The sequence below is a fragment of the Psittacula echo genome, assembly GCF_963264785.1.
Source record: "Psittacula echo genome assembly, chromosome: 3".
Classification (NCBI taxonomy): domain Eukaryota; kingdom Metazoa; phylum Chordata; class Aves; order Psittaciformes; family Psittacidae; genus Psittacula; species Psittacula echo.
In genome coordinates this window covers 85412488-85436304 of record NC_137736.1, presented here as the reverse complement: position 1 = coordinate 85436304, position 23817 = coordinate 85412488, and positions in this window count along the sequence as shown.

The following is a 23817-nucleotide window of genomic DNA, read 5'->3' as shown; positions in this document are numbered from 1 at the left end:
AGCAGAAGGCAAAATGCAGAGGGTGAAAAGTTCTTGTCAGGGATGGCTATACACAGGCTTGATTGAAAGCCTGTTCTGGTCTCTGTCGTCACCAGCAAACATGGCCCATATTTTGCCATTGCTATATTGGGAATTATGTTGACAAGACAGCACAGAAGAGGTTCATGATTGTGGCTGAAAATTTCTAAGGATCATCCAAGCCCTGTATTGAATTTCACATGTTAAAATATTCCTGTTTCAAAGAACAGGACAAAATTTGCTGCCAGAGCAAAGAACAAAAAACTCAGCCTATTGGGGTGTGTGATAAGCTGTTTATCAAAGAGATTGTTCTTCGAGATACTCACAGCCTGGCTGGGACCTTTTCTCTCCATAGTGTGAAGCTGCAACTGTACTCATGATTTTTATTATGATGATGTTTCACACTTCATTATTCATGAGAATTAAATGCAACCCAACTGAGGATCAGGGAAGTTTTAAAGAAACTTGGTCACTGTGAAGGTGGTGAGGCACTGGAATGGGTTGCCCAAGGAAGTTGTGAATGCTCCATCCCTGGCGGTGTTCAAGGCCAGGTTGGACAGAGCCTTGGGTGACATGGTTTAGTGTGAGGTGTCCCTGCCCATGGCAGGGGGTTGGAACTTGATGATCTTAAGGTCCTTTCCAACCCTAACTATTCTATGATTCTATAATAGTTTCAAAGCTATTTTTCTTTTGATTCAACAAACTGAAACTTCTTAATTCTGTTTTTTTGCTCAATCCGTATGTTCAAGAATGTTGAGTGACCTCAAATTCTGGAGCTGTCTAAATCATCTCATAATAGGTCAAGTGAAAGCTGATGGTCTGCGCAACTTTAAATCATCATATGTAACAGTTAAATTAATTTTTCTTAAACTTTGTATAATTTATTCATTTGAGATTTCAGAGAGAAACTGTATCATGACACATTTAGAGGCTCAGCAGCACAATTTACTGGAACTAAAGATGTATATGAAAATACAGTGATTTTAGGCAAATAATTTATTAAGAAAAGACTAGACGGTAAATAAAGTAGGCCTGTGAACTAAATTTATAAGATATAAGCAAATAGATTTCTTAGAGCTATTTATAAACCAGCATTTATTAGCAGTTCAGACGGAATTGTAATGAAGTATAAAGCAGTTGCAATAGAGGAATTGTTTTGGGCAAACCTTTTCTTTTAGGCATGACTATGGAAAACAACTTGTTCTTGAGACTGCCACCTTCATTAATAGTGTGTTATGTATGGTCTTTATACAAAGTTAGTAAAGTCCAAGAGATAATGAGATCAACAAAAAAGTATATAACAGATGTTTTCTATAATGTCTAATGTGATGTATAAGTAACATCAATAAGGCTTTTTAAAACCACAGTACTCTAAAAAGGTCCATTGAAAGTATGGGACCCTTAGCTAACAAATTAAAGCCAGCACATGAAATGATAGGGTTGTTTTCTGTAATTACTTTTCACAGACCTTTTAGAAATAGTTTGCGGAGAAACCCCAGGGTTCTGTGCACCGCAGATTGCAAACCATTGAATTAAACAGCCAGGAATGGTGGAGGAGCTAGCCAGTGGGCTAAATAGGAACAAAGAAGTAATAGTCTCTAAACACACAGAGCACCAAGAGCCAGGGATTTATATAGCTCACAGTTGGTTAGGCCAGTGATGTCAGTAAAGAGCACTGGGTTAATTTAGAATGTTTAAGGCCACTTGTATCTGATACCAAAATTTACAGTGGAGATGCATGTAATCAAGGCAAAAAATATACTGAATTATACTGTAGAAGATAAGTTTGTGATGAAAGAAAAGGACACAAAACAAATGCTTAGCTGCAGCTGATGGGGTATGGACGTTACCTTGTGAAAAAAAAAGATCATTGGTACCCAAAACTAAAAGAGAAAAAACAATGGAAGTTATGTCTGAAGCTAACATTTGGAGCTGAGCAATAAGGGTTTCTTTGTAAGGATCCACAGCTGTAAAGGCTGACAGACGTTTTAGGAATTCTAGATAAGATGAGCTAAATAATTAGAAAGCTCTGGTATCAGGTAGGGTTGCATTTTACATGTTCTGATTGTTACCATTTTGTGTAAGCAAAAGCTTGACCTAAGTATTTTCTTCTTTAGTTTCAGCTTTACTGCTCTGTGAGGCAAGATGAATGAGAGTGAGAACAGAGAGTCTGTGGAGGCAGCAAACAAAAGCAACACTGTACCTGTGCTGTGCTGAGGGACTCCAGATTCTGACATGTTTCTTGTGAAATTTTTAGAGGCATTTTGGTGTCAATACTACTGGTGTTCTGAGGTAGGACCCGCCAACAGTAGTACCATGTACTGTGGTAGACAGTGGGGAGACTATGTGGTGCAAATCATAGAATCATAGAATAGTTATGATTGGAAAGGACCTTAAGATCATCCAGTTCCAACCCCACTGCCATGAGCAGAGACACCTCACACTAAACCATGTCACTCAAGACTCTGTCCATCCTGGCTTTGAACACTGCCAGGGATGGAACATTCACAACTTCCCTGGGTAGCCCATTCCAGTGCCTCAGCACCCTAACAGTAAAGAGCTTCCTCCTTATATCTGACATAAATACTCAAAACCATCACAGTTTTTACAATCTATGTCTGCTAATGACAAGTTCTACATGCCAACAAAGACCTCAGAATTCCCTTATAGCAATCATCTACCTCTATACATTCCTGGTGCCTGAGAGGTTTCATCTCTTTGCTCCATTTCACCTGAATAGCTCTTTTGTCCATGGTCACTGCCTTAGCAAAAAGGGAGCGTCACTCCCTTCCTCCCAATATAGCTGTATGCAAGGAAAAGTGGACCTCGCATGAACAGTCCCAAAATCAAACGTCACTTCTAGGCTTTGAGTAAAGCACAGAGCAACTCTTTGAAAGGTGTCATTTAAACTTTACTCTCCACACTGACAATGTCTGCTCTGATTTTTGGCTTCTGAGAATGGTAACCATCTAATTTTACCCATGTCTGTGGTGCCCAATTTTGAGATTGATGATTCTAGAACCATATAATCGTAGAATAGTTAGGGTTGGAAAGGACCTTAAGATCATCTAGTTCCGACCCCCCTGCCATGGGCAGGGACACCCTACACTAAACCATGCCACCCAAGGCATCATCCAACCTGGCCTTGAACACCGCCAAGGATGGAGCATTCACAACCTCCCTGGGCAACCCATTCCAGTGCCTCACCACCCTCACAGTAAAAAACTTCTTCCTTATATCCAATCTGAACTTCCCCTGTTTAAGTTTGAACCTGTTACCCCTTGTCTTGTCACTACAGGCCCTGAGGAATAGTCCCTCCCCAGCATCCTTGTAGGCCCCCTTCAGATACTGGGAGGCTGCTATGAGGTCTCCATGCAGCCTTCTCTTCTCCAGGCTGAACAGCCCCAACTTTCTCAGCCTGTCTTCATACGGGAGGTGCTCCAGTCCCCTGATCATCCTCGTGGCCCTCCTCTGGACTTGTTCCAACAGTTCCATGTCCTTTTTATGTTGAGGACACCAGAACTGCACACAATACTCCAAGTGATGTCTCAGGAGAGCAGAGTAAAGGGGCAGGATCACCTCCTTCGACCTGCTGGTCACGCTCCTTTTGATGCAGCCCAGGATACATTTGGCTTTCTGGGCTGCGAGCGCACACTGAAGCCGGCTCATGTTGATTTTTCCATCGACCAACACCCCCAAGTCCTTCTCTGCAGGGCAGCTCTGAATCTCTTCTCTGCCCAACCTGTAGCTGTGCCTGGGATTGCTCCGACCCAGGTGTAGGACCTTGCACTTGGCATGGTTAAACTTCATCAGGTTGGCATCAGCCCACCTCACAAGCGTGTCAAGGTCCCTCTGGATGGCATCGCTTCCCTGTGGTGTATCAACCGAACCACACAGCTTCGTGTCATTGGCACACTTGCTGATGGCACACTCAATCCCACTGTCCATGTCACCGACAAAGATGTTGAACAAGACCAGTCCCAACACCGATCTCTGAGGGACACCACTCGTTACTGGTCTCCAGCCGGACATCGAGCCATTGACCACAACTCTTTGCATGCAGCCATCCAGCCAGTTGTTTATCCACCGAGTGGTCCACCCATCAAATTGATGTCTCTCCAGTTTAGAGACAAGGATGTCATGCGGAACAGTGTCGAATGTTTTGCACAAGTCCAGGTAGATGACGTCAACTGCTCTGCCCCTGTCCATCAGTTTCGTAGCCCCCTCATAGATGGCCACCAAATTGGTCAGTCAGGATTTCCCCTTACTGCAGCCATGCTGGCTGTCACCAACCACCTCCTTGTTTTTCATGTGCCTTAGCATGCCTTCCAGGAGAATCTGCTCCAAGATTTTGCCAGGCACAGAGGTGAGACTGACTGGTCTGTAATTCCCCGGGTCATCCATTTTCCCCTTCTTGAAAATGGGGGTTATATTTCCCTTTTTCCAGTCGTTGGGAACTTCACCTGACTACCTTGATTTTTCAAATGTGATGGCCAGTGGCTTAGCAACTTCATCCGCCAGCTCCTTCAGGACCCGCGGATGGATTCCGTTAGGTCCCATGGACTTGTGTACGTTCAGGTTTTTAAGATGGTCTCGAACCAAATCCTCTCCTACAGTGGGCCTAGGGTCTTCATTCCCACAGTCCCTGCGTTCGCCTTCCAAGACTTGGGTGGTGCGGTCAGAGCCTTTGCCAGTGAAGACTGAGGCAAAGAAGTCATTAAGAACCTCAGCCTTCTCCAAATCCTGGGTAGCCAGTTCTCCCGATATCTTCCGAAGGGGGCCTACGTTGTCCCTAGTCTGTCTTTTACTCGCTACGTGCCTATAGAATCCCTTCCTGTTATCCTTAACATCCCTAGCCAAGTTTAATTCTAACTGGGCCTTAGCCTTCCTCACCTGGTCCCTAGCTTCCCGGACAGCATCCCTGTATTCTTCCCAGACTGCCTGTCCCTGCTTCCACCTTCTATAAGCCTCTTTTTTCCTTTGAATTTTCCTGAGCAGCTCCTTATCCATCCAAGGAGGTCTCCTGGCCCTCCTGCTGCACTTCCTTCTAGTTGGGATGCAACACTCCTGAGCTTGGAGCAGGTGATCCTTGAATAACAACCAAGAGTCTTGGGCCCCCCTGCCCTCTAGGGCTGTATCCCATGGAACCTTACTAAGCAGGCTCCTGAAGAGGCCAAAGTCTGCTCTCTTGAAGTCCAGGGCAGTGAGCTTGCTGCACGCTCTTCTCACTGTCCCGAGGATCTCGAATTCGACCATCTCGTGGTCACTGCAACCAAGGCTGCCCTGGAGCGTCACATTTCCAACCAGTCCTTTCCTGTTGGTGAGCACGAGGTTAAGCATGGCACCTCTCCTTGTCAGCTCCTCTATTACTTGCAGAAGGAAGTTGTCTTCCACACAATTGAGGAACCTCCTGGATTGCTTGTGCCGGGCCGTACCTTCACTCCAACAGGTGTCAGGGTGGTTGAAGTCCCCCATGAGAACAAGGGCCTGTGAGCGTGAGGCTGTTCCTATCTGTCTGTAGGGCACTTCATCCACAGATTCCTCTTGATCAGGCGGCCTGTAACAGATCCCTACAGTAATGTCTCCCATCGCTGCTCTCCCTTTAACCCTAACCGACAAACTCTGTTGACTGCTCACCCATCCCCAGAGTTCCATACTCTCCAGCCTATCCCTAACGTAAAGAGCAACCAGCAAACATGTCTAGAAGATAAGTACCAACATTACAGTTTCTGAGGAAGTTTAATAATAAGGTTTTCTGCTTTAAAATTGTGATTCAGAAATACCTATTCATACCTATAAAAAAGATAACATTTTTAAACGAAGATTCTATAGCAATAATAAGACCATAAAATACTGCTAAAATAAGGTAATCCATAGTATGTAACATAAAAGACAGTTGTGCAATAATGGTAGGACAATGAGAAGTAAAATAGATTGAACAGTTAAATCTTGAGGGGATATTTAATAACTAGAAAGCTGATAAAGTACTATTTACCATAATTACATATATGGTTAAACTTTATGTATATGTTTCAGTTACAATATCTCAAGCTAGTGAGAGAGAATCTGCTGCCAGACCATAACAGATTGTTCCCACAGGACGTCTGCTTCATGTATTTAATTTCTTTAAAAAAAGTAGGCAATACTTTGTAGCTATAAAAGTATGAAAGCATATAATTTTATTTGATATTGTGTCAAAATTAAATAGTTGTGCCACATTTTTTTCTTTTATCCCAAATAATATTTTAAACTGACGCAGTTCTGATGCATTAGTAAATTATCATACAGCCTTCTAGAACTATTGTAGCATTTAGAGTAGGAAAAGCACTGAAAGATTTTTGGGCTAGACACAGAACACTTCTTGGAAATTAAACATCTCACTGAAGTGGGATATATGCACTTACATCAAAGAAAGCTATGTACAAAAGCCATGTCAGAATCCATCAAGGGTTCACAAGGGCCTTTTTAGGCAACTCTAATTCCAGGCAGACCCATGCCCTTTGACTGATGGATGAGTGAATTACAGAGCAGGGCATCTGGGTTATCTAGACAGAGATGTTCGCACAGTCTGGCATGGGATTTAGCTGCATTTAAGCTGCAGGTGTCTTGTCTGTATGTTCCAGGGAAGACACTAGTGCTGAGATTCCTTGGAGTAAAGGTAGCACCATCGGCAGTATAGATATTTACACCTGAGCTAGTTCGCCTGCACTGTCTTTGTGGTCAAGGAACAAGCACTTGAATACAAGGATTCATTTATCACATCCTAATATAAACACCTGAAATAGGTAAAATTAATTTCTCCTTGAAAATACCTGTTTCCCTCACTGACTGTAAAGAGAGATTAGACATCTTGCTCATTTGTAGGTATTTGCTTTGTGTATACATTAAATTAAATTGAGTTAATTCTATTTGACTTATAAGCCCTAACTCAAATTCTGTTACTCAAACCCAAAAACTGGGCCCAACTACCCAAGCCGTAAGTGTGATCAAATGGGACCTAGTAAACAACAGGGCAATTATATTCTTTTAAATTAATAAATGAATTTTCAGAGCAGATGAAACTGGTGATGCTCTGCACTGTTTGCCTAATAACCTGAAGTGTTTGTAAGGCAAGGAGATATCTGGAATCCTGTGTGTTCACCCTGAAAGAAAGTTAAAAAACTGCCAGTCACTCCCAATAACAATTCACTGCTTAGCAGGTCTTGATTTAGCTTGGAGAAGGCTTCCTAAGCCTCCCCAAAGAAGCTAGCTTACTGAAGGCAAAAGTACAGGAGCTTTGATGCCACAAAGAAGCAAACAAGGAGCAGGATGATCCATAAGCCAGAGGTGAATACAGTCTGCTGGAAAGAAAAGCATAGACTGATGCCTCATGGGGGGATAAATTAGTAAAAGATTAGCAGGCTGAGTTTGTCACCAAGATTTCTGTCTATAGATCTGGGGGGCTGATTTCTAGGTTGGTGGTCAAACTTTCTTTCGCTTTCTGACTATGTCTGCACTTTTTACTTCTGTCTTATAGCTATCATTTTTGAAGGCTTATGTTCCATAGTGGGTGATTGATAGAGCAGAATGATTCCCACTCATACAAAAATGAGGAAGACACGTATCATCATGGCTGATAGCATGTAGACCAAGAAGGCAGATACAGATATTTAGGAAGAGTAGGGTAAGATATCAATGAAAGATCAGTTAACAAAGAAGCAGGTTTGTTGGGTTTTTTTTTCTTTAAATGAGAAAAACATTTCACACAAAACAGATGCAGTCAAATTGGTGCATTCAGGAGAGAAAGAAATTATCACAGTTCAGAAATTATGGATTTCAGGATATTGGCATTCCTGTTGTGTGCTGAAGGAGAAAGAAAGTGTCATCATTATTATTTGCTTGCACAGGTACAGGATTGGTTAGTGAGGCAGTAGTGATTTACAATCCTGTCAAGGACATCTTCAGCTCCTAATCAAGAAAAAATTCAATTTTTTCTGTACTCAGATCCATATTTCATTTTTTATAATCCTCCTCCACTTCTACACTGAGTACTCAGCCAAACTCCCACCTGAGCCCTTTAGGAGCTGGATAATGTAGGGGTGCTACTACCCCAATCACAGCTGTTAGAGAAATAAAAGCAGATCTCTATGTCCACAATACGACCATCACCCTATCACTGAGTCTTTCATTCACCTGTTGTCTGTGCACCTGACTGAACCAAAAATGTTTCCAAAATCAATGGGTTTTTTTTTGCAGAAGCTGAAAATGTAACCCTGAGTGACTCAGTCAATAAAAAATAACTCATCAAAGACCTTAGGTCAAAAACCTTAGGATTAACCATTTCATTAATTCTACTGTTTATGTTGATGATAGAAACCTGGCATTTGAATAAATTGTATTCACAGAAAGTCATGTTGTCTTCATTTTTTCAGTGCTAAGAAATGAAAAATCTTCTACTTTCACTTCATTTGCTATTTTGTTTTTTTGGTTAATCATTACCAGTGGTAAATATAAGTTGTGTTCTCAAACTGACACCAAATATGAACACAGAATTCTAGCAGAAGAATAATCTTTCTGGGCCTAAACATCACATTCCTAGTTTCTACCTCAAAGACCTGAAATGTTATCATGCAGGGTATAATGATATTGTGACACCTCTCATTGTTTCCTGAGTTACTGATTTCCAGAATATAGTTTTCAACTGTTTAGATGTGACCTAGATGCATAATTTTGCATTTAACTTGAATGGGTTCAGCTTGCCAAACAATCCAAATTTCTCTTTATAACTTCCTGGTCTTTATAATTATGTACCACTCTGCCAATCTCTGTCAGTAACATAATATATCAACGATGTTTTGATATTTACTAAGGCATATGGAAATGTTGAATAACATCTAGTTCCTAGTTCTTAAGACTCATATTTGAAACCATTCTTTGATAAAGGGCTCTTACTGAAAAAATCCCATAATCTGCAAGTGTTGTGCTAGCCAGTTCTTAATGTATTGTCTGCTTGTTAATCTTGCAGTGTATGTGCATTTAGGATACTTCAACCAAGCATTTTTGACACATGGACAAACACAGAGCTCCTTGAGGTCAAAGAAGATGCTAAATATTTTCATATGGGAAACACAGTGAACAATTAAACATCCACCTTACAATTAATGAAACAAAAGTTTTCACCCCATGATTACACCGAATACAGATTCAGGGGAATGTAACTGATTTGCATGTAGCTCTGCATCTATAAGAAAGGAGTTGGAAAACAAGCAAAAAAAATAGTACTAAGAGGAATGAAAAGGAGGAAAACCAGTGTCATCATGACAGAAACAAAACAGGGAGAGCTTTTTGAGTGATGTGCTATCTGGAAAGCTGGCATAAAACTGTGAGAAAGGAAATGCTGTCCTGTTGTTTAATTGTACTGTGTTTGGAGTAATGGAACCTCCGTGTACATTCTTTGTAAATCAAAATGATTTCAGTAAGAAAAATATTTAACTCCTGTGGCATAGGGGAGGCTAGAGTTTCTTAGATGAGGGCTGAGATCACCTCAGCTTGTTTTAACATGGAAGCAAGATAAGCAAGTGTCAGAGGGATTCATCCCGGTCCAGAAGTACAACAAAATTCTCAGAAAGCATGAAGTCAGAGTGATAGACTACAGCTATTCAAAGATGTTTTTTTCCTCAGTCTTGTAACTCCTGAAGTCTTTTGAGAATAAAGCCACTGTGAGTAAGAAATTCTTTTTGCCTAAGCCCGTGTTTTTGCTCTTCTATCATGTCATCCCCAAAGGTGTGAAACTGGAAATACAGGTTTTGTAGGGCTTTTGTTGTGATTTTCAACAATTTTATGACCTTTGTGTAGTGATAAACCAATATTTTTGTTTTAAATGTTCCTTTCTTAGTTTCCTTATATATATTTTTGCATTTCACAACTGCTATTTTGTATTAGTTATAATGTGTTACCTTCTTTTACCCCTCTTCTGGCCAAAATTAGTCAGTTATTCTGTCTTCACAGTAGAAGCAAAATATTTTAATCTTCTAATAATTATATTCTTAAATTAATAAAAATTATTAAATTAACCCTATTCTTCAGTTTAATTAAACTTTTTCTGCTTCCTTATTGTCTTCCAAATCAGCTGTTTATCCCCAACTTTGTGAAAATAGTTCTTTGGAAATCTAAGCATACATATTAGCGATTGGTCATTTGCTTGCAGACCTGCATATGACAAAAAGCTTACTCACAATAAGCAATAATAAACTAGCTAAAATCAAAAGAAGTTTCTAAACCATTCCAGTCATTAAGCAGTTTTTACCCTTTTATGTATCATTCTCATATACAAAGTAAAAATATCTTTTTCTGGATGTAATTTATTTTGTGACACAGTAATTTAGATATTCTCTACATATTTAACACCTGAAGGAGGTCTTGGGGCCCAGCCCCATGCTATTGACCACAAATATCCATAATCCATCAGCTCATAAAACATAATTTTAAAACATTTGGATTTTTTCCTGTCACTCTCCTGAAAGTTGTCAAGGACTTCTTTCTACTGGTTAAGATACACATAGAATAGAATCATAGAATAATTAGAGTTGGAAAGGACCTTAAGATCATCTAGTTCCAACCCCCCTGCCATGGGCAGGGACACCTTACACTAAACCATGCCACCCAAAGCATCATCCAACCTGGCCTTGAACACCACCAAGGATGGAGCATTCACAACCTCCCTGGGCAACCCATTCCAGTGCCTCACCACCCTCACAGTAAAAAACTTCTTCCTTATATCCAATCTGAACTTCCCCTGTTTAAGTTTGAACCTGTTACCCCTTGTCTTGTCACTACAGGCCCTGAGGAATAGTCCCTCCCCAGCATCCTTGTAGGCCCCCTTCAGATACTGGGAGGCTGCTATGAGGTCTCCATGCAGCCTTCTCTTCTCCACGCTGAACAGCCTCAACTTTCTCAGCCTGTCTTCATACGGGAGGTGCTCCAGTCCCCTGATCATCCTCGTGGCCCTCCTCTGGACTTGTTCCAACAGTTCCATGTCTTTTTTATGTTGAGGACACCAGAACTGCACACAATACTCCAAGTGATGTCTCAGGAGAGCAGAGTAAAGGGGCAGGATCACCTCCTTCGACCTGCTGGTCACGCTCCTTTTGATGCAGCCCAGGATATGGTTGGCTTTCTGGGCTGCAAGCACACACTAAAGCCGGCTCATGTTCATTTTCTCATCGACCAACACCCCCAAGTCCTTCTCTGCAGGGCAGCTCTGAATCTCTTCTCTGCCCAACCTGTAGCTGTGACTGGGATTGCTCCTACCCAGGTGTAGGACCTTGCACTTGTCATGGTTAAGCTTCATAAGGTTGGCATCAGCCCACCTCACAAGCGTGTCAAGGTCCCTCTGGATGGCATCCCTTCCCTCCGGCGTATCAACCGAACCACACAGCTTCGTGTCATTGGCACACTTGCTGATGGCACACTCAATCCCACTGTCCATGTCACCGACAAAGATGTTGAACAAGACCGGTCCCAACACCTCGTTACTGCTCTCCAGCCGGACATCGAGCCATTGACCACAACTCTTTGCATGCAGCCATCCAGCCAGTTCTTTATCCACCGAGTGGTCCACCCATCAAATTGATGTCTCTCCAGTTTAGAGACAAGGATGTCATGCAGGACAGTGTCAAACGCTTTACACAAGTCCAGGTAGATGATGTCAACTGCTCTTCCCCTGTCCATCAGTTACAAGTCTGCTTCATATTTCCAACCTGAATTTATGCTTGCTTTTCTTAGCTCAGGTTTTCTCTATATTTTTAATATAAAACTTGGCCAGTTTTAGGAAAGATAATTATGTTTAAGAGCATTTCTCTGTACCATGCCTATTTAATCCCTCTTAAATAGAGCTAAAACTGAGCTATACATTTAAAATGCTAGTAATACTTTCCCATATCTACTAAACATGCAACCATTGCTACACTTCAATGTATTGTTTCCCAATTTTGAAGTTGTATTACATTGGGGTCTCATAGTTATACACATAGGTTGTGTATCGTATCGTTCTGTCATATCCATCACTTCTGTACTCAGATGTTGAGTTATTATTAGTAGTAATTTTGAACTGCTGGATTTCATTTTTTTATCACAGAATCACATGGTAGTTGAGGTCAGAAGGTCTCTGTGGAGATCATCTCATCCAATCACCCTTCTCAAAGTTTCCTGGGACCATACCCACTTGGGATTTATATATCTATGGATATGGAGACTCCACAATCTTTCTGTGCAGTGCAACTTTTTCCAGTGTTTGAATTTCTTTTACACAAGTCTCCCAAATTGAAATACTCCACAACGATCCTTCTTCCTCCTGCCCCCATAGACTTTACAGAAAAGCCCAGAAGGCAGAATCTATGCTTCTCTGTCACAGATTTCAGAGCCATGCCTTTTGTGTTCAATATCTTTTGATTCTGGGATGCCAACAATTCCTTCACAGTGTTTTCTCTCTATTCTGTCCTTCCCAAGCAAGCTTTAACAGATGAATCAGATTAATTATATGAATCATTCTGCCAGATTTCACTTGTTTCAGTTCTATAAAATTTATTCTTTTCAGTGAGAATTTACAGTTCTTCTTGCTCTTTACCTCTAATTGACATGCAAGCAGGTGAAAAAATGTCTTGCCTTCATGGTTTTGGTCATTGTTTTGATTTGGTCATGGCATGCTGATTTGAATTACATTTGACTTATTAATGCCTCTTCATTCTGTTATTAATTTGATACTTTTTCTGTCACGCAAACAGAAGACAAGAAGTTCACTCCCCTCCCTTTGAGGAGCTGCATGCCATCTGAAATACATTGTCCTTTCTGTGGCCTTGATAGAGTCCAATATTTTGAAATAAACCCCTCTTTCAATACCTTACTAGCTCCCCATTCTCCATGACCTTCTGTTTTTTCCTTTCCATGATACCAGAAGATTGACTGCCAAGGCCACTTCAGTCTTTCCTCTTTTATGCCTATTCTTGGACCTCACTGCAGTTTGCATATTCTATCTATCTGTGGCATAATTGACTTCAGTGTATATCATGATCAGTAGAAACTTGCCGGACAACTCCATAATCCAGCCCAATCATGCAGTTACAATGGATCTTGTGACCACACTGTGTACATATATAAACAGTGCAGTTGTTTACATAAAACCAGTGAGAGGTAGATAAAATATTTCCTCTTCCGTAGAATTTTACAATGCAAAGATATCAAAAGCATAGTTTAGAGCACCTGTTTTATAAATGATAATATACAATAAACAAAAGCTCAGTTATACAAAAACTAATGGAAAAACTTGTTTGATTCTTTTCCAGGAAGGAAAAAAAAGAGGAAAATTCTTTAAAGTTAAAATCTGCCATGTGAAAATACAAAAATGACAATTGTTTCTTTTTACATTGACACAGTTGAAGTTTTTCTGTTTGGGTTTCAAATTTTTCTTTTCAGTTTGTTTACTGTGTTTTATTGAGTGTTTGTTAACCTAGCATATTTTATCTCAAAGTTTCCTACTATCCTACTGCTAGACAAAGCCCTGTTGATTCACTAGCCACAAGGCTATTAAAGTCTGCTCAAAGTGGATGCTAAAAGAAATGTTGTTAGTAATTTATTTACCAGTTCCTGATTTTTAAAAAGTTAAGTGAATGAAAAATCCTAGTGAGTCACAGCTCAGATGAAGCTGGGAAAAGCTCCATTGGCAATGTAATTACTGACAAAAGCCAACACACGATTGGTCGGGTTTTGAGAAGGACAAAATTAAAGAATAAAAGATGGAAAATTCTTTCAATAAAGAGAGGGGGAATAAACAAATAAAACCAAGTCAAAACCAGCAAGACTTGTGTTAGGATATGTGTAATAATAGCAAATAATATTTAAATGTTTAAAACCATAAAATTATTATCCATTTTAGAAGACAAATCCTAAATGAATATTGCAATTAATAGTATTAAATGTCTGCAAGTGATGGCAAAAGACAGAAAACCCCTTCAACCAACCAACCAACCAAGCAAGAAAACCTCAAACTCATATGTACTATACCAGGAGAAATAAAACAGTCCTTTTTTTTTAATTATTTTTTTTATTTTTATATCTGTAAAAAGTTCTAGAAATTCACAGAGCTATTAATTCCATGCACCCAGTAAGAGAGCTAACACAACATGTAGGGAGCAACTACTATATGAAATATTTCTCTAAGATTACGACCACTAAATTATATTATCCTGCTGTAATTTCAGACAGTGCAATCCTCCTATATAATAGGTAGAATATTTTAGATTTATAGTCCACTCAAACCTGTTTGCCTGGCCTAAGCACTAAAGCAAACCTTGGAACACATAGTTCCCAGCACTTAGCTACAACTAGGTATTTCTACAGCAAGTTAGATAGGAGCTTACATGCTTTTTTCGAATATTTGTTCAACCTGAGTGCTGTGGTAGGTATTCTGCCTAATACAACAACTATCATACCTAATGAGGACACTTCTTTATTTTGAAGTTCCTCTGTTATTAGATAAAGGCTTAAAACATATTGCTTCAGCTCTTAACTCCAGTTTGGGCTTCAAACTTTCCACTGATTTCCAAAGAATAAGACTGAAAACTCCTCTCTGGAAGTTTTTCTCCTGGAGAAATTTCCTAGGAATTTCATTCTTATTCTTTGCCAAGTGAAGATATTTCCAGATAAATAAAGTTTAATGTTTTAATGTAAAATACATAGATATCCTTTGAGGCAGATCCCAAAGCTCTTTTGCCTCTGATATGATGTCCTAATAACTATGCTAGGTAACCAGTATGTGCTGAGGAGGTAAGAAGATAAAATATCTCTTTTGGAGCGCAAGACTGCAACTCACACAGTATTTTACAGCAAAGAAACTGCCTTTTGTTTCACTTTGATTTTCATTATGTGTTTTAGAGACAAGGATATTCCCTGGAAGCTATAAAGCCTTTGGATTTTTTCATAACATCAGAAAAATCTCTGGATGTTTTGGAAATGAAGCAGAAGTGCATGATAACTCATGTATTCTCTAAGACTTCTGTCCATATGAGGAACTTGTGAGTCATTAATGTAAGGGGAGATGTGACAGTAAACTAATGACCATGTACTGTCTTCCTGTGTGGCTATGCAATGTTTGCAGAACACTTTGATGTAGTACTACTTTAAAAGCATAAGTTGCAACACACTGTGGATCTGTGGTTATGTTTTTAATGGAGAAGAATGTTTCCATAAGAATTTATTATGCTGTGGTAAGGTGGAAAAATCCATCAGAGTTTCTCCTCCTCTTCAAAAGACAGGAAATGTGTGATTCATGTGATTTTATTTCAGTTTGAACAGTCACCCCAACATCCCTGTGAAAATTTCTCTGCATTTAGGTTAGGATTTATCTGACCTACTTTGAACATATACATTTAATCATTGTAATCCTGTTGTCAACAACCCCCCCTCCCCCCAAAAAAAAGCATTTATGAAAGCATGGAAGAGTTCATGTCCAGTGCCTTGGCAAAGCAAAACACTATCTTAATAATCTTCAAAAGTAATCCTCATTTCAAGCAGGAGGGAAGGAGCAATCAGTGCTGAGAAAAAGTTGCTCTTTAGCTACATTTTACATTCATAACATTGTTCTCAAAATGAAAAAATGACAGATTTTAATACCTTTATGTGTAAGTGGTGGAATGACTTTAAGGAAAAAAAAAAATATTCTTAGGGTCTTCTCACTCATTCAAGGCTATAGTTCGGATGTCAATATTAGCCAAAAAATACACAGAAAATGCATTTTTATTTTAGGTTTAACCACATTGTACAATAGTTGGTAGCACAACACATATTTTCTCTTCTGTCCATGATCGGGCTCTTCTGTCATTTACCCAAAGGAAGCAAAGTGGGAAATTAAACTGTAATTAACTCCTTCCTCCCTCTGGATTAGGTAATGTGGAGTGTTTTGCCATGCAATGCATCAAATATCTGAGTCCTTCAGTGGACACTACAGGTATTTTTTACTGTATACATGGATTTTCAAAGATTTCTCATTGACATTCCCACACTTGTTCCCATCTTGTGAGATTACTACAACTATGGGAAGATTGTAGCCAACCCAAGATGGAAAAACTTTGCAAAGTATCAATGGTCTCTGGGTATCTACATCAAAGTAAGACTATGTTTATTATTTTTGTTTTAAGACATTACCCAAATGCTTTAAATCCAGACTAAATTATTACAATGCTAGACAATACACAAACATTCCCTGCCCCAAGAAACTTACATGACAGGAACACAAACACAGGAAAAAAATGATAGTGGTTAGATAAGGATTACTTCTTTCTTTCTAGACATTCAGCTATGTGGCTGAAGTACTCATAAACGATAAGTTTTAAATTAAATTTATGTTCCTAGTTGCTTACACTGTCGTTTTTCTTCTTCTCCATTACTCATTTGTTGTAAACGCTATGATGACATTCCCAGAATTGCCAGGGAGTTATCTTTGAAACAATATTTTATGACCCTCTTCTTCAGTCCTCAAAAACATACACAAGAGAGATGCAATCAAACTCATAAAAATACCTTAATTGTGCGTTCACTTAAATGACCTTTGATATCTTCAAAATGAGGTTCAGGCGTTTGCGTGTTATTGGATCTGCTTACAACATGCACCACAAAAAGCTTGTCAGGTGTATGATGTGGGCTTTGTTTATTTTTAAAGTACTGCTCATAAAAGTAGGTTCGTGCTTGACAAAAGGCAAATTACTCAGTGTTAAAAAGAGAAGACCCAACCAATTGGGAGTTGTAGAAAATACTTTTGTTGCTTAAAAAGGACACCCAGTTGTAACTAAAACATTTATTTTCTAAAAGGAAGTACTGATAAAGAAGTTATTTTAAAGGACAAAATTTCCTAGAATCACACACACAAAAAACTAATAAAAACTCTATATTAAATACAATAAGCTTTTTGAATCAGAGACTGTTTCCCTTGTTTCCTCCATATTTTTTTCCCTCTTTACAGAAGTACTTGGGCTAAATAGATTGGCTGGATTTCTCTTGGAAAAAAAGAATTACCCCAAAAAACTAAAGCAAAACAGATCTTCCATAAGACTTTGTTAATTCAAAGAAATACCTTCCTGTGACATAATTCTCTAGTCTCAGTTTTCTGGGTGTCATATAGGGGAATGTAAGCCTAATGCAGTCAGTACAGCAGACAAATACATATCAGACTCTACTTTTCTCACTTACATGTGAGAAGGAATTGTCCTTCTGTGCATATTAAAGGTATGACAAATCATGAAATCTGGACTTTACATGTCTACATTGCTCATCCAAGGATCCTGTAATTCAGATAATGCAAGCTCATCTTTGCTCTGAGACTAAGTACAGGCATCCTACACATCTCAACAGCCTTCAGGGAAGGACCTGTCTAGCATTAATGATGTAACATTGCTGAAGGGGCTGATACAAGAGGGTGGAGGACTCTGTGTGATCAGCATCACCAAACATTCACAAAACAGAGTCAGACTTGGATGCATGCTGACAGGTGAATAAGCCTCATCTTTCTCCTTATCCAGGTTTCCGAGTTCGAATGCGGACCTTCACCGAAGCATCTTTGGCAAGAAATGCTGCCTTGATCCCATACCTGCCCCTGCACTTGCAGTCTAAGACGTATGGCCACCTTCCTAAACAAAACAGCTCTAGGACAAAAACTTGAATAATAGAAGTCTTTGTTCTGTGTCTTCACATTGTTTATCTGTTGACTTATTCTTTGGCTGTATTCTGGACTACTCCAAGCAGCTTTCCTCAAAATAATACCTAAGCAGAGACCAGTGGATATTTAGGCATATCTCTCAAAAGACAGTCCAGGATAAGTCTATCTCATATGTTGTTCTCTCCAGCCACAGTTGTTCTTCAGCTTTATCCCAGGAAACTTTGCAGCCTTAGTAACCTTCAAATCCCCTTGTGCGACATCCCACAGTAGGTAACACAGGATCTTAGTTTTCCTATTATGGGAATGCCAGCCTCTCTGCTGAGTTGTAGCAAAGCCGTTGCACTGTTTAAAGCAGTGTAAGTTGCCAAGGGATGCAAAACACATGGATTAGTGCCAGACCAGTAGAAACACCACACCAGGCCCTGAGGAACTCCAGAGCAGAGGGCTCCATGGTGAGGACACAGAACATTTGCTCATCCTAAGTACTATAGATACAAGATTCTTCGTCCTGTTTGCCTGCAGGGATAGCTATTGGTCCCTCGTCTTGTTTTATTTAGCAGTATTGATCTAACCAGACTGTCCTTTGAACTAAGTGCTTGAGTTTTAACATTGTTAATAAAGAATATCCTGAACTGCTGGAAAAAAAAATAGGAATAAGGCCCAAGCCCATGTGACTTGCTCTATGCAGGAAGCAGAGTAAGGCAGAATGACTGAAGAGCTGAAAACCAGTGAGACTGTCATTGCTTTCAGCAGTGTGCACAGAATAGGAGATGGCATGTACTAGTAAGCAGAAAGAGCACTCAGAAGAAGGTCTGCACCATAAATGAATTCTTGCTTTCATTGTTGTTTTTGAGTATTTATTTTTTCCTTTCATTCTAATTTGAGGGTAAAGAGGGCAAACTACTCAGTAGCATCTTGTAACTATTTCTAGTAAAGGCACTGAAGAGTATCTGTATGCTGCTATAATGAGTGTACCATCTCTGAGAATTATGAAATTGCCACTTCAACAAAATGCAACACTGCTGCTGTGAAAAGTTTGTAAGCATGACAGTTCACTCTGAAATTAATGCAAATGGCTTTTGTGTTCATTAGGGAGATCTCTCTATATATCTTAATTCATATATCAAACTTAGGTAGTTGATACAGATACACCCATCAGGCATTCCTCAGTGCTTTTCAAACCTTCAGAGAAGTAGTCTAACTACATTACTGAATTAAGATTTTGAAGTCATTATGTTGGGAACATATGAGGAAAAAAAAACCAAACCACATTTAGAACTATAATGAAAGTAAAGGAATTTTAAAGGTAATTATAAATAAGCACAATTTATTAGAAATAGCAAACTTCATACATGCAAAAATATAGATTGTAATAACTGAGCAATTAGGGGATTACTGCTAAAACAAAAGATCTGTTTTAGCTCCTGTCGGCAAAAGGTTATAACATTGAAACTGTGAATAAAAAGTGGGGAATTTCCAGACTGTCATTGTAGGGTTTTCTAGGTGGATTTGGGCCTGCAATTGGCCAGTTGAAAGTAGTTTGCCAACAGCATCATTCAGTATTCCATAACCTCTTGAAACAAAAAACAGCTCTCCATATGGGAGAGAATAATTCTGACACCACAGGTGCTGGACTGTAAATTTGTTGTTTATGTGAGTAAAGAAGTAGCACCTACCTTCCTTACCCTAGAGAGATAATCCTGATTCTGTATGTGTAACATCTGTATCATTAATACAATTCATAGACATACCTAAGTGAGTTTTTAATTGACTAGCTGGTGTATAATTTGTGTATTGTCGTAGTACAGAGCTCAGCACTGGCTGCAAAACCTGACCAGGAGCCTGCGTAGATATGTGGATTTCTAGTGCATAGCCACAGACTGCAGTGTAGTCATTTCTGATTGCTGCAAGATAAACAAGGGAGGAACTCTATAAATCCTGTTTTACAGCCAGACGTTCTAAAACGCACATAACCATCTAAAGATACAATTACATAATGCAACAAGTCAGGCAGTGGGATTTTCATAGGCATCTACATAACTAACATCCAGTTTGTAAAATTTCTAAAATTGTAATGCATACCCATTTGTATCATGATAGTTTTAGAAATCTCATGTGTGGAGTTACAAGATGCACCTCTACTGGGAAATTAAGCAGTGTCTGGAAATGTTACTATGTCTGTTTAGAGCAGTTTCTGACAAGATTTTGGCTAATCTAACTAGCACCCTACATATTAATTTGTAACCTAGATATTAATTTGGGGGTTAGCTAAGTCCAAGGACCATTACCAATGGACAGTCTGTAAACATCTACCCTGCCTTAGAGAAAAAACCCCAATCTTATTAGCATAGATATGGGTGTTCCATGCCAGAGGGCCTCAGTTCCCAGGAAAATGCCTGCCCACCTTTAATTTATTTAGATGGCTGTAACCTAGATGTACTTGTGCAAAAGGTCACCTAGGAAGTCTGTGGCAAAGCCACTGATTCTGCCATATCTTAGAGGGTGTAACTCAAAAATATAAATGATACAATAAAATCACAGTAAAACTTGTTTCCGAAAGTACAACAATTTTTAATACTAGGAAATATTGTCCTAGTAGACCGTTAGAATAAGAGAGAAATTGTAGGCAACAAGCACTGTAGAAGACACACAAAGGAAGACCTTGTGATTAACAGAGGAGTTTCAAAATAACATTTCTACAGGGGTACTTATCACAGAAAAGGATGGTAGAAGGAAGGTAGACTATGTTGAAATCCATTTGTTTAAGTGCCTGCAGCTATCATTTCAAAGCAAATGAAACAATAATAAACCGAGCATTTGAAAGAAAGATAATCTGTATCCACAGCATTTTAATAAACACTAATCACAAAAAACAATGCAGGTACATTGGATCTGTTTTTCTACTAGTTTTCCTACTATTGTTCTCCCTTTCTTTTCTTTTACCTCCCTTTTCTATCTTATACTTGATGGAATGATCTGTAGCTCCTAATGTTTTAATTTCTGAACTTTTGTCTTTATTTTTCTTTCAAAAGCTTGGTTTTAAACTTAAAAATTAATTTTCTCACTTGTATTATCAATACTACCATCCCTAACACCTATAAAACAGCATATCTCTTTGGTTTTTTTCTGGTTACAATCAATAGGTCAGAACTGCTAATTTTATTCAGTCTTAGGGTGACTGAGAAGGATGGTACTTCCCACCATGAAGTCTGGGAAGGAGAAAGTGGATCAGTAATAAAAGTCAGGTAAGTTTATTTTAAAAGTATACTCTGTCTCCACCCTTTATTAAAAACACTGCTAGGTAAGTAGAAGATCTAATTTTTCAGATATTTACCAAACCCATGATTATTTCTCCAGGCAATAAAAAAATTTCAGCAAAGTCAACATTTACTGGAAAGTACAAATAATTTTCCCTTCCACAAATATGACTGTGTGTCAGATAAACCACTGAAATTTAAACATAACAAGTTTTCAGACAAAAAATGAAAAAATAAAAATCTGAGTCTAACTTAATGCACATTTGTTATAACTATGTAGGAATGCAAAAGAATAATTTGGCTACTGGATAAAAAATACAAGTAGAGTAAAATTGTTTACTGTGATTTTCGGTCGAATAGGTTTCTGGTTTTAAAAAGTGAGCCAGGTGTCTCCAGAAGCAATTTGTTGCATCCTAAGGTAGAAGCCTGAGTGAGAAGAATTGAATAATTTTATGGATGTATCTGTCTCTTTACTGCAGAAGATGCAGTTCTTGATATTTAACTCTTCTACAGCTAAAACCATGTGGCTGAGTCCAATGCTACAGAACAGAGGTAGGATATTAGAATGACAAAAACCAGGAAGGATTCCAGATCACCCTTTCAGCCACTGCCTCTTCCCTGTCCCCCCACCCCAGCCCCTGCCTCCCCCAGCCCAGGTCAGCTCAGAGCTGGCACTGAGGTCATACCTAAAAAGAAGGAAGTAATGTAGGCTTGGCCTTGAATCTACCCAATACAAGAGCATATATGAAACCATTTTCCCTGATATCTTAACATTTCCATTACAGTATTATTTACTATGATGCTACCAGATGATTAGGTAAAAACAGGATCCATATGTGCTAGTGTCTTGGTTTTGGCTGGGATAGAGTTAATTTTCTTCTTGGTAGCTGGTACAGTGCTGTGTTTTTGATTTAGTCTGAGAATAATGCTGATAACACACCGATGTTTTAGATGTTGCTCAGTAGCACTTATCCTGATCAAGGACTTTTCAGTCTTTCATGCTCTGCCAGTGAGGAGGGTCACAAGAAGCCAGGAGGAAGCAGAGACAGGACACCTGACCCAACCTAGCCAAAGGAGTATTCCAAAACACAGCACGTCATGCCCAGCATATAAACTGGGAGGAGTCACCCAGAAGGCACTGATCGCTGCTCGGGTCAGGCTGGGTATAGATCAGCGGGCAGTGAGCAATTATATTGTGCGTCACTTGTCTTTCCTGGGTTTTATTCCTTTGTCCCTTTTTCCTATCACTATTTATTATCATTATTAATTATTATTACAATAATATTTTACTTTACTTCAGTTATTAAACTGCTCTTATCTCAACCCACGTGTTTTACCTTTTTTCGCTGATTCTCCTTCCCATCCCATCAGGGAGAGAGTGAGGGAGCAGCAACATGGTACTTATTTGTCAGCTGAAGTTAAACCATGACAGCTAGACATAGTATAAAATAAAAAATGGATCTTCTCCAAAGGCCTTTTAGCCTTAGTAATAGACAGACAAAATAAGGAAAAGGGTTATGACCCAAAAATGGAGGCAATAATACTGTTAATTCCTAAACTGACTCGATAGATTTTGTTTGAAGGAGATAGCTTCAACTGAAAGAGCAGAAAATTACAATAAGACCTGAATGGGGAAAAAAAAAAGTTCGATGGGCAACCATAGGATGCCAATACAATAAAACCACTAACAATGGATGGACAGAAATGGTGACCTGGTGTAGAGAAACAGCTACACATTTCATTATAATTCTAGGAGCCACTGACTTGTCTGTTTGTTTTTAGTTTTATTTCTGTATTTCCTCTAATATGAAAGTATTTCACATGTTTCCTATGTGAAAGTATAAAAAAGGAATCATGACATAGATTTGAATGCCCCCAAAATGTGTGTTAGAGGGTTTTTTCCTAGTTTTAAAAGGAGATTTTTTAAATAAGAAATTTTAAAATAAGCCCCACTGTACATTGCTGTCAGTGCAAAAGTTTTGTATGTCTTTGTAGCTACATCAGCTTCAACTTCTGTATGTTAGCTTGTACTCCATGTTGATATTTCAGCAAATGACCTGTATCACAGCTGTGGTAGGCAGATTCTTACATATAAATTAACACTGTTAATGTCAAGTGGTCAAGGTTCAGTGCTGACCATCATTTCATATTATGTCATGTAAAGACTTCAAATATCATGTCCCTATGTTGCCTGTTTTTATTGACAACCAAGCATCCTAAGCATTGTAGCATTTTGTCAGTTCAGCAGATCCAAAGCCATCCATCACTGCTGCTGTTTCTGTCATATGCATTTAACTTCAGCATCAGCCAACAGTCTGCAGTGTTGGTTACTGATCAGTATCATCGCAACTGTCAGATGGGGAGTAAATGTTTTTTTTTTCTCTCAATAAAAGTTGGTTAATGTAATGTTTGATATAGATTATTTACTTAACAGGTTTTCTACACCATACTTGATATTTGAGTATGGGAATTTTTCCAGCACGATCTTTCATCATTCGTTTACGTTTTTAACATCTTTGTGAACACTTTAAGCACCAATACTGCGTGTTCCAAGGGTGTTTCTTTTCTTCTTCCTAACAGTCACAATCCAAAACCCATGAGCTTCCTGAAATCAAGGAAAGTGGTTCAAGAGATCCTACAGTCTTAAACACAACTGATTTCAAAGACAGGTAAGAAGTCTATGGAAATTTCACTGAAGTATTGGTATGACAATTTATTTTGAGTTCAAAGGCAAGATTCTTTTTTTATTTTTCTAAGATGAATGAAAATTATTTAGGAAAGTACCTAAACAAAGTTTAAATCCTATTGATCTCAGATTGTGATCTAACAACCTTCTAGAATAGGGTGGAAACAGTATTA